Source organism: Lissotriton helveticus, chromosome 12 (genome assembly GCF_964261635.1).
Source record: "Lissotriton helveticus chromosome 12, aLisHel1.1, whole genome shotgun sequence".
Taxonomy (NCBI): domain Eukaryota; kingdom Metazoa; phylum Chordata; class Amphibia; order Caudata; family Salamandridae; genus Lissotriton; species Lissotriton helveticus.
The window spans coordinates 184,466,997-184,479,457 of record NC_136073.1 but is presented as its reverse complement, the minus strand read 5'-3'; the positions used below and the strand labels follow the sequence as shown (position 1 = coordinate 184,479,457).

General features: G+C 45.4%; 1 protein-coding gene across 1 annotated transcript in view; it reads right to left on the bottom strand.

Annotated features, from left to right (window-relative positions):
* The window catches only part of CDH13 (cadherin 13), a 2,391,456-nt gene that overhangs the window by 2,237,277 nt on the left and 141,718 nt on the right, over positions 1-12,461 (bottom strand). The window lies entirely within an intron of this gene.

Here is a 12,461-nt window from a genome sequence, read left to right as displayed (position 1 = left end):
GCCTCTGGCTCTTTGTGTATTCAGCATCTGGTGTGTGAGTGACAGGAGCTGGGGATGTGCTTTCACTCTAGACAGTCACTGGGAGGGTTGAGGTGTGTCTTATCTTGCCTGGGTAACTCATCACTGTGATGAATAGACCTGGTCTGCATTTAGTGTGGTGGGAGGAGTTTTGGTGGCACCTGAATAGGCTGAGTCTCCTTTTTCAGAATGTTGTTTCCGGCCCCTGTGGTCATGCTGCACCAGGGAGGGCAGGACTGGTTTGGACTGGGTTCATGGACACTTACAGCAAAGAGAACAATAACAAAATGAGTAAAAAGTATTACACCTATCACCCCAGGACTTTAGATTACTTCAAGCACCAAGTTGACCCTGCTTAAGAACAAGAGCGGAAGGACTGTGTTCGAGTAGCACTGTCTTTTCTGTGTGAGGTTGGGGTGGGTTGACCTGCAGTTGGTTTGGAAGAAAAAGTCAGACTCTTTTTGCTCTGCTGTGGTATCCTGCTTGCAAAGAGAATATCCAAGGGATGTGTGTGCTTTCCTACTGTTGGAAGTTTTAGGGAGACAAAAGACTTCAGGAAAGATCCACGCTATATTGTAAACGCAAATACCCTGGCTGTGAGGAGACCTGGAGAAACTGCAGGAGGAGCGCTGATTTGTGTAGGGGTGGGATGACATGCAGTTGCTGCCCCTATCTGGAGTAGTAGAAAGGACTGAGCTGTTTTTTTCACCTTTAGCTAAACAGCGCTTGGGTGGGTGCTGTGTTTTACATCTGTGTTGCCCAGAAGGAAACACAGGGTGTTTCATTTTTCCTTGTGGTTGTACCACCACAAGCAATGCATGGTGAGTGTTTTGCTTGTCTGATTTTTGGGGAACGCAGCGCATGGTGAGTGCTTCATTTGTCCTATTTTCAGACCCAGCAGGGCATGGGGAGCACTTCATTTGAGGGTGAAAAGTGAGCAATGTTGCCAACTATGCGGCTCAATCGCTGGGCCGATCCCCCTTTCACAGCTGAGGGCAGGGCATGAGGTGTTGCTGAGCCATGCTGCATCAGGAAGCCCCTGGGGGGAAGAGAGTCCTTCCGCACCCTGGCCAGCTGCTCACCAGCTGAAGTCCTCATTCACCAAAGCACCAACCATTGCCTAGCAACAGGCGCCACCCGCAGCAGCCGGGGGGAGAAGCAGCCTTCACCCTAAGCCCCGCCCAGCGTACTGCTGCTTCCACACCGGGCCCACTTTCCAGTCCAGGTCGGTCAGCAGAATGGGAAGGAACCCTCGACGTAGGTCCCGCTCAGCCTCATTTGACCCTCACAGCCACGCTGTGCTGCACTTGGAAACACTCTGCATGTGAGGGACCAAGGGAGGTTCCCTGCCAATGCAGGAGGTGGGCATGCCCCACTGTACCTTCAAATGCATTTGGGTGCTTGGTTTTGCTCCACTGGCCATTGCGAGGTGAAAGCAGGGGGGGTCTTCGCCACAGTTGGTCTTGGGGGCTGCACCACGGATCATGAGTAGCTGCTTCTCTGTTTTAAGGGCACTGTTTGACAGGCATTACAGGGAAGACCTCGACAAAGGCCCCCACTCTATAAGGATAAAAGATACCTGAATGAAAGAGAAAGGGCATTTAAACCCGGGCCAGACTGCAAGAGCAGTAATGTGGCCATGATGTTTATGACAGGTGCTGCTTTATAGCTCCTACTGAGATGTTATGCTAATGTTTCCATGATGATTGATGACTTGGGCAATCCATAAGTATTTACTTGATTACACTAACCATGATGTTATGGTAATGACAACTGCCTAGTGGCAAAGGGGTTGATAATCCATGTTGTGTCTATGACAATTGCCTTATGGCCAGAGAGTTATAACCTGTGCTACTTACGAGTAATCTAGTCAGTACACTATATGTGATGTAATGACCATTGCCCAGTGACAAAGTGATCTATGTGATCTGTGGTTGAATGTGCCTGACATACTGCAAAAGTCATTTATGTAACTGTGGTCCATGTGTCTTTATATTCTTTTGTATGACAAGTTCCTAGTGGCACAGTGATTTATGTGGTCTATGTCGTCTACGTGGCTAATGTTTTTTTATGTACAATACAAAGGATATTTTTATATAACCTTCTATGGTGTCTCTTTTTGTGGTGTGCCTAGTGTGCCACTGGTGTGTGTGTGTTGCGTAAACACTTCACACATTGCCTCTGGGATAAGCTTGACTGCTCTGCCAAGGTACCAAGGAAGTGAGCAGGGGTTATCTTGGGTGTCTAACTCCCTTACTCTGACTAGAGTGGTGGGTTGTGCCTGGCTCATGTGCATGCCGTAGCCAACCGGAAACTCCATTTCTAACAGTCACTGGTTATTACGGTAGCATGTCCTTGCCTCTTAACTCGAACATTTATGAAAAATATTTTCCTTCATCCTCAATAACATAAGAGCAGCATTAGTGAATTCTGCTATTGACTCTAGCCTGGATAATACTAATGTGTGCCATATAGGTCTTCTAAGAGAGTGATAAGCAAGCTGCTGCTTATCCAGAATTTCACAGTGGTGATGATGTTCAACCTCTGAACCTCTGACTTTCTGAGATGCTCATCAATCTCTTTCTTCATGGACTACCAGGAGAGAGGCGTATTAGGTTTAAGGTCCAGTGTTATTACTATAAGGTTTTTTACTTAATGAATGCTTTGTGTTTTCCTAGCCTATTCCCCAAATATTCTTGTAATAGATCTCTGAGATCTGAACAACAATTCTTTCAATGGATGCCTCACATCTGTATAGCTAGAAAAGGGGGTACAGTGTCTCCTTGTCGGCTTCACTGCTGCAGAGTGCCCTGTACAACTCACCTCATCAAAATAATTTGTGAGTGTTTGGGAAAGAGTTAAAACCCCTTTTTTTTACTGAGTAATCTGTCTGGTGTTGTGTGACTTGCTGCATTTCTTTAGCACCATGAAGCGTTAAGGTGTACTTTTCGCTACATAAATAATTGTTCATTCTCTCAACTTGAACCAAACGTCTTAAAACGTCTGTTTTTCTTCAGATTGGAACGTTAGAAATAAAACCTAGTTATTAATATATGTATTGCACTTTAAAGTACCTAACAGCAGAGGTTGTCCAATTAACACTCATTAAAACAGTCCACATTGAGGCAAGCTAAACAAGAAATATTCAAGTTAATAGTAAATAATAGTATTAAGTATATATTTTTAGTAATGAATCAACAAATATGCATATGAAAAAAAACATAAAGGAGTCTGAGTCAGTTGCATGTAAAGTATAGGCTCAAATATATACGAAACAACTAAAAACCGACTTAAACATATGCTGCCAAAAATATGATTCATACAAAGTACATACAACATTTTGACATGCATCCCAATTCCACTATTAAACACTTCCACCCCAGAGATACTAAGGGGCAGATTACAAGCCCCTTGCACCACTTTTGCGTCACTTTTCCCATGTTAAAAATGACGCAAAAGTGGTGCAAGGAGCTAGTAAATCTCCCCCTAAGTTTTTTTTACCCCTTCGCTGCGGGGGTATTTCTCCCACAGTGCGGGGGGTGTCCGCGGCGCCGCTGTGCTCGTGACGAGCTCAGCTCGTCATGAGTCACAGTTGAGCTGTGCTCATGATGAGCTGAGCTCATCACAGACCCGCCCACTGATTAATTCTCCCGCACAGGCTGGGAATTGACTGCGCACTGCGACTCATGACGAGCTCAGCTCGTCATGAGCACTGAAGGTGTTAAAGAACAAACAGTGACCACAATCATGCAACGGGTTGGAAGATAAATTGGCTGAAATGACCAATTAGCAATCGGTCAAAAGATTTAGCAGCAAGACATGTATGTATGCTATGTTATACAGCAGTCTATCTTTGGGTCTGTGTTTTGGAATACTCTGCTTTTTAGGTCGCGCCTGCGATGCAGGGGCGAAAGCCCCTGCTGTCGCAAAGCGATCTATTGTAATCATTTTAGTCCTTTTCCCGTTCAAGGACTAGGCAGAGACAACAGACTGTCACGCGCACGCAGCCGGCCGGAATCGGATCAGGTCACGCGCTCCGATCCCGGCCGGCTGTTCACAACACATGCACACGCAGGCACACACGCAGGCACAGGCAGGCACACAGGCAGGCACACAGGCAGGCACACACGCAGGCACAGGCAGGCACACACGCAGGCACACACAACACACACACACACAGACAGACGCACGCACACACATTCCCCCCCTCCCCCTGCGCTCCGATCCCGGCCGGCTGTTCACAACACATGCACACGCAGGCACACACGCAGGCACAGGCAGGCACACAGGCAGGCACACAGGCAGGCACACACGCAGGCACAGGCAGGCACACACGCAGGCACACACAACACACACACACACACAGACAGACGCACGCACACACATTCCCCCCCTCCCCCTGCGCTCCGATCCCGGCCGGCTGTTCACAACACATGCACACGCAGGCACACACGCAGGCACAGGCAGGCACACAGGCAGGCACACAGGCAGGCACACACGCAGGCACAGGCAGGCACACACGCAGGCACACACAACACACACACACACAGACAGACGCACGCACACACATTCCCCCCCTCCCCCAAACTCACCGGGCTCTTTTAGCGTGTTCCGTGTCTGTCTCTCGTCAGCCAGGGGTAAGTCTCGATCAACGATCTCCCTTCGCAGCGCTGGTCTTCACCCGGGCCCCCTCCTGGGACCCGGGACTTAAGATGCCGCACTCTGCTTCGGCGCCGGGGCTCGGGGCTCGGATCTCGCATGCGCGGGCAGCCCCCGCCCTCACTCTCAGCCCGGGCTCTTTCGGTTTCGTAGGTGAGCGATGTCATCGCTTTTTTTCACTCGGTAGCGTTTGAATTTTTTTTATTAACTATTGTCCACGATCCCAATGCTCTTGGATAATAATAATATGGGTTCACTTTCTGACCAACACTCAGAATATGAGACTATTCGGGCCCAGCAGAGTGGACTGTGTTACAATCGTCCGGTGACCAGAAATGCGTGGGAGATGATCGCTCCTATGTTCGCAGGCCTGTTTGATTAGAAATGAGTGGTCAATTAAGTGGGCTGTGCAAACATGGTCAGTGGAAGGGGAGATGGGGAGAGGGACAGAGGAAGGAAAGAAAGATAGGGACAGTGGTTGGTGGTCATGGTTAAAAATGTTGCCTTGGATGTGATAAATAAATGGATTATTCAGGTTGTGACAATAACCTATTTTAACAAAGAAAAGTGTGGTTACCCGATTACTAGTGATGCATTAAAACACACAAAACGACTTGCTATTTCCACCTACAGAATGCTTGGAGTAAAGTTTACAAAGCACGTGGCACTGGGGATACTACACATACTTTCTCATGTTTTCCTACAATACATGATAGCAATGCACTCATGTAAAAAAATCACCCTCCTGCAGTGACTAGACACTTAAACAAGCTTTAAAAATAAAAAAGGTCTTGCCTTTCATTAAGTTAAAGCCATTTGCTTTGCTATACAATACCATTAGCAAAGCAAATGGCTTTAATTTAATCACAGGCGAGACCTATTGCATTTTCAATGCTTGTTGGTCTAAGTTATCAAACGGAACAAGCAGAGTTAGAGACAGAATTTGGGACTTTAGGGTGAAATCAAAAAAGATGGGGTGGAGAAGATGAAATCTGAGACTTTAGTACAGCGAACTGGAAGTTAGAAAATACACTGTTTAAGTATTTGTGGGCTTGAGTAGATGGTGAACTGAAATAGGTAATCTTTGTTCAGGTCAACATTGTGAAAAGAAATATTAAAAGTGCAAAAGAAATATAATTGAAGTAAAGTAAGCTTTATAGTTCGGCGCTACTAACAGGCACGTGGAAAGTGCCCGCTTAACTCCAGGTTAAGAATACTCCATTCTAAGATGCCCACCAAACATGAACAGCATTTCTTTTGACACAGGCCAATTCATGTTATGGGAGTCCTGGTCTGGGTTCTCCCCCTTGCTGACAGGTGGGCCATTCAGTATATAAACCACCTCTGATCTGTATACCCACGCACCTCAAATTCTCCCACTTGCTACTGCTTTTGGATTCTTAACTCTTGCTCTAGTCCTGCCAACAACAGATTTGCTGGAGTCCTGCTATGTTCACTTCTGCTCCAGTCCAACCAGCCTCCAGCTCTGCTGCATGTATTAGCCTCAGTCCTGATGTTACCAAAATAAAACACATTAACCTTGCATGAACTGTCTGCAACTAGGAACCACCATTCGGAGTTATGTGTGCTTATTCCTTGCGGTGCTGTCAATCTCGGCTTTCCAAAGGACATTGTCTCTGTAACTGAGTTCACACTCACAACAGACAGAGCAGCTTTCAGAAGCGGACCTCTTTTCTAGGGGTGGGCATAACATGCACAATTTGCTGCGGCATAATTAATCGAAATTACAGCAAAATTGCAAAAGATCACATGGAATAAAGTGAAAAGTGACACCCTGAATTTAGCGTTAATTTCTCAGAGCAAAAACAGCAGCAACCACTCGTCCTCTGTTCCTTTGCTCTTGCAGAAGGCATTTCCCCCAAAATTTCTCTAAGTAACACAAGCAGGCGCAAATATTAAATTTTCAGTAATTTCAAAAGTAATGCTAAATTATTTTGATTATTATGGCTTATTAAAATTTCACTCCGAGCCTACTCTTTTCCTCAGAGGTTTTAGGGAGGAGATTAAGGACTGACCTCCCACATACCAATCACGGTAAGTGGGGGGTAGATGGAAAGGATTTGAGATAAGCATCTTTTGATGGCTTGGCATGATTCAAACTTGAGTAACACACATTCTGCAAGCTAAATCATTGCTAACCTGACAAATACAGAGTGTTAAACAGATCTTAACAATGGAAGAGAAACATGTCTGAGGACAGAGTTTATAGGAATTTGAAAAGAAAACAGCAATATTCTTGACATTTGTGGAACTGGACAGGTACATTGGTTGCTGGGAAAGTATTTGTGTCGCTGAGATTTCAGAACAGGAGGTCAGCACACACAGGCCCTTGGAGATTCTTCTTCAATCAGGATCCCAGGAAAGTTCCAGTCTTTGTCCTCTCCTTGGCAGTAGCAGCAACTTTAGGCCAACCCAGCAAAGCAATACAACAAAGGGGCAGCACTCCTCCTTACAGCTCTCCAGCTCTTGTCGTCAGAGTTTCCTCTTGAGTCCAAAAGTGATCAAATTCTCTTGGGTTTAGGGTCCTGTTAGAACTGGGGTCTCTAGTTGGCAGAGGTAGGTACCACTGTCCAAATAGGGACCCTTGCTTCTAGTCAGGGTAAGGAGGAAACACTCTTTAGATAACCTCTGCTCACCCCCTTGGTCGCTTGGCACAAGCAGTCAGGCTTATCAAAGGCGATGTGTAAAGTATTTGTACCAACACTAACAGCAACACAGTGAAAACACCACAAACCGACTCCACAACAGTTTAGAAAAAGAAATGTATTTATTCTAAACTACACAAGACCAAAACGACAGAAATCCGACATACACACTTCAAGAATATGGTTGCAAAAAGGGTTCTTAAGGTTGCGATAAAATAATACACAGTTGCGTGAAAAGTTCACAGTTGTGTCACGTTTTTCCAACAGTGCCTTTTAAATGCAGCAAAGTTCCAAAGCAGAAGCTGATGCGGTGGAAAACAAGCGATGCGTTGCTCCTGATACCATGAGGAGGCGTTGGCGACAGCCCCGCTGCAGCAGCGGGCGTGTTGCGACAAATCCCGTCTGTATGGGGAGGAAGGCGATGACTTGTATGGATACCGGTGCGTAGGTTCCGTAGGAAGTTTGTTCTCACAAAGGCATGATGCGATGATCTGTAGGGGCTGCGACGATGCACAATTCAGCAGCGATCTTCCTCTCGCGGCTCCTCGATGCGATGGCTCTGCAACGATGTTCACAGCAACGTGATGCGGTCTGCAAGCAAGCGGTGCGGTGATCTCACCCAGCGATGACAGACTCTGCGACGATGCTCACAGCAATGGTAATCTTCCCGCAAACGCAGAATGCAACGTCTCCAGCAGCGGCAACAGGCGCTGCGACGATCTCGGCCTTCGTAGCGGCGGGAATGTCCTCGCACTGTCGGGGATGCGCTTCGCAAGCGAGCGATGCGATAACTTTTCTGTAGCAAAGTCTCTCAAATCTTGGTTTCCAGGTTCCCAGCACAGGTACAACTTCCAGAGGCACCACAACTGGCCCAAGCACTCTAGGAAGGACAGAGCTCCCTCAGCAGAGCTCAGGGAAGCTGCGGGTGAAGTCCGTTTATTCCTGGGACTTTAAAACAGGGAGCCAGCTCACAACAGGCCCTTGGAGATTCCTTCAAGCAAGGGGACAAAGCAACAACAAAGTCCTTCCCGTCTCCTAGGCAGTATAGCAACTGCAGGCCAGTCCAGCATCTCACAGCAGGGCAGTCCTTCTTCTTCAGTCTTCCAGCTTTCTCCTTGGCAGAGGTTCCTTCTTGCTTACAGGATGATCTAATTTTCTGTAGTCAGGGGTCCTGTACTTATACCCTTAAAAGTCTTTCATCCCTTTGTGCAGGAGGGCTCGGAGCCAGTTCTGGGTGTTCCTTGAGCACTTTGTTTTCCAGGCCTCTCCTTTCCTTTCAGAGAGAGGGGCAGGGTCGTCAGCCGCCCAGCAGAAGGTGGAGCCAGCATTGTGGAAGGCAGGCACAGCCCTATTCAGGTCCAGGTGCTACCCCTCCCACCACTCTAGATGCAGATGGAGCAATTCAGCCCAGGGATGGCCCACTCAGACTCTGGGAGCCACCCAGCCCCTGTCACTCCCAAACCAGATAGTCAATTCACAAACAGGCCAAGGCATACAGAAAGGTCAGACAAGAGAACAGCAACTTTCTAAAAGTGCTGTTCTCAAACACAGGATTTAAAAACAACCTTTCCTAAAAGATGTGTTATTAAATTCTGAGTTCAGAGATACCAGTCTTTTATGTCCTATCTTGCTCCTATGGGAAGATATGCTGGTAGCCACTGTAGCCAGCATTCCCCATGATAGCCTATGGGGCAAGATAGCCTTACAATAGTGAAAAACGAAAATGGCTGTAATTCACTACCAGAGCATGTCACCTGCACAAGTACATGCTCTACCTTTCACATACACTGCACCCTGCCCAAGGGGGTACCTTGGGCCTTCCATAGGGGTGACCAATGTGTACAGAAAGGGAAGGGTTAGGCCTGGCCAGTGGGGACACTGACCAGGAGGACATGGCAGTTCACAGACTGCACACAGGCACTGCGGTGGCAGGCCTGAGACACCATTTTAGGGCTACTCATGTGGGTGGCACAATCAGTGCTGCAGGCCCACTATTAGCATTTGTTATCACCAGCCCTGGCACACTCAGTGCACTTTACTAGGGACTTCTTGGTGACACAAATATGTCAATCATGGATAACCAATCATAATAACAATTTACACAGGGAGCACTTGCACTTTGACACTAAACAGCAGTGGCAAAGTGCCCAAAGCATCTAAACCAGCAAAAACGAAATCCAGCACAGAATCAAAAATACAGGAGGCAGAGGCAAAAGATAGGGGGAAACCACACCAAAGATGCCAGGTCTAACAGGTCCAATACTCCATTTTCTCTGTTCTCTTTGTGGCTGGGGTCTTTGAGCCCAGTCCAAACCAGTTCCACCCTCTCTGGTCCAGCTTCACTACAGGAGTTGGAGACAGCATTGTGCAGCAGAGACACTGACTAAGGTGGTAGTGAAACTTCCCAACCACTCTAAATGCAGCCAAGGTCTATTCCGCTCAACCATGAGTCACCCAGGAAAGGCAGGACACACCTCAACCCCCTTGGTGGCAGTCTATAGTGAATGTACATCCAAAATGGGGAGAGGGGTTGGCCTAACGGCTAAGGCGCTCGACCTCGGACCTGGGGATCTGGGTTCGAGTCTCGGTAACGACGCCAAAAAAAAAAAAAAACCCCTGTGATTCTGGGCAAATCACTTAATCTCCCCGTGCCTAAAATGAAAGTGTGTTCTCATGTAACGTAACTGGTGCTATGTAAAGCGCTCTGATAACTGATTCGGTTCGGTTCTAGTTTGCGCTATATAAAACTCTAAAAAAAAAAAAAAAAAAAAAAAAAAAAAGCCTCTGTCACTCCAAAACCAGACAGACAATACACAAACAGCAGAGGCACACAGCAATATGTTATTAAATTCTAAGTTCAGAAGTTCAGAGAGCCTAAACTCGATTTGTCGATCTTGTCCAAATGAAAAATTATACTTGTAAGATATTACAAAGCAACTCCCATGTTAACCTATGGGACAGATAGTCTTTTAATCGTAAAAAACAAATTGGGCAGAATTTCACTATCAGGACATGTTACACACATCAGTACATGTCTTACCTTTCACATACACTGCAGCCTGTCCATGGTATTTCCTTGTTCCTACCTAAGGGGTTACTTGCACTTAATGAAAGGGAAGGTTAGGGTCTGGCAAGTGGGTGGCACAATCAGTGCTTCTGGCACACTAGTAGCATTTGATTTACTGGCACACTATACTAGGGGCTTACCAGTAAAACAAATATGCCATTCATGGATATCCAATCATAATACAAATTTACACGGAGAGCATATTCACTTTAGTACTGATTAGCAGTGGTAAAGTGCCCAGAATCCTATAGCCCAAACAAACAGGCAGGGAAAAAATAGGAGGAAGAAGCAGACAGTTTGGGTATAACCCTGCAAAAAGGGCCATTTTCCAAGTCTTCTTGAAAAGGGTCGGATCACCCTTTTATTACCCTTTTTATTAAGGAGCAGTGTGGTGGAGAGCCGACTTAAAACATTTTCTAAACTATGAGCTATTCAGACCTTGCTCGCCGACCTACTGTCCTGGAGGCTATCCGAAATATGTAAACCTTTGTTAAAAAAGTGCTGTAGTTCAAATGTGATTTTAGATTTCTTCATGGAAAATGATAAGTAAACTAAATTACCCTGCATTCTCTTGTTATATATTAAAATTAAAAGTAAAGTCAAATCATCAGCCTTAAAGGACATTTCCCACTTTATACTCACTGCTATGTCAGTTCTTTAACAGTTTTATAGTTGCCATGGTTATTCAATTCACTTAGAATAAGTCTCTATAAAGTTGTGTCAAGGCAGAGATTTACGTTGACTTTAACAGAACATTATACAGTCTCCCACTATAACTACATACTGTGGAACATTTTACTAGCAACTCTGGCACTGGATATGTTTCTCTGCCTGTCATGCTACAGTACTATTAGTATAAGATAATGTACACAGGAAAATTGGAAAGAGTTGCAGAGGAAAATTAATTTCATGTCTTGCCTTCAAAGGAAAATGGCACTTATGATTTATTTACTTCATTTTTTTATATTGTAAAATATGCCCATGAGTTTGAGTGTTGCTTTTCAGTTACATATTAAAAAAACAATTCTCTACTGATGCAATGTATGGAATTATGTATGAACTTTTTATAGTGGAAACCTACCTGAAGCAGAAGCACTTTACAGAGGAAGGATTTACAGTGAGAATAAGGGGACAGACGTGTGGCCTTTGGGATAAGAAGTTCTCGGGGTAGAAGAGGCAATAGGAGGTACAGTTGAGGGCTTTACAGATGAGGAAAGAGAGGAATTAAAGGGGAACACAATTGGAGTTGGGGGGATTACTGAATCGGGTGGGGTGGGTAGGAGAAAGGGGAAGGGGACAAGTGACAAGAAGGAGGTGGGTCTGAGATTGTAAAGCTAAAGTAGAGACTTGCAGCAAAATGGGGCATGTCTAGAGCTTTCAGTAGCATTGTTGTTCAGTTGTGATAACCTGTTGCTTGAAGAGATGACTTATGAGCCAATGAAGTCATCTGAAGTAGGTGAATGAGAAGAGGCGTGACAATTAGTCACATTTTCTCGTGCAATTAAAAACAATTAACTTTAAAATTATAAAATTGGGTTGAGGTCTTGTGTGCAAAGTACGAGGGTACATTGTGTTTAAAAGTCACACTAGACAACACAAGGGGACTATTCCTGGGGAAAAGGGTCCCCGGAAGATATTTTGTATTGCCTAAGAGATTTTCTGACAACGCCAATAACTTACAAGAAAAATTGTAGAAACTGTCATGCCAATAAAACGATGTGAAATGTAAAAATTATTTTCTTAACATGAAATTCACATTTGGTATTGGTGTAAATATTTTTCATTGGTCTGTATTTTACATATATGAGCGGGACAGTGAACGAAACACAAATTAAGGCATTAGTGAGGCAAAAAGGTGTCACTTTTGTGTGCAAATTGTAAGGGGCGTATTTACTAAAGGTTGCACTGGTGCTTGTGGGATGCACATCATGTAAGTACTGCATAATTGCGGGCCATTAAAATGGTTAGTAAATGAACGCTGTCTTTTCCATTGTTTGATGGGTGGGCCTGTTTAGGATGTATGACATTACAACGCATGCATTTACATCGCA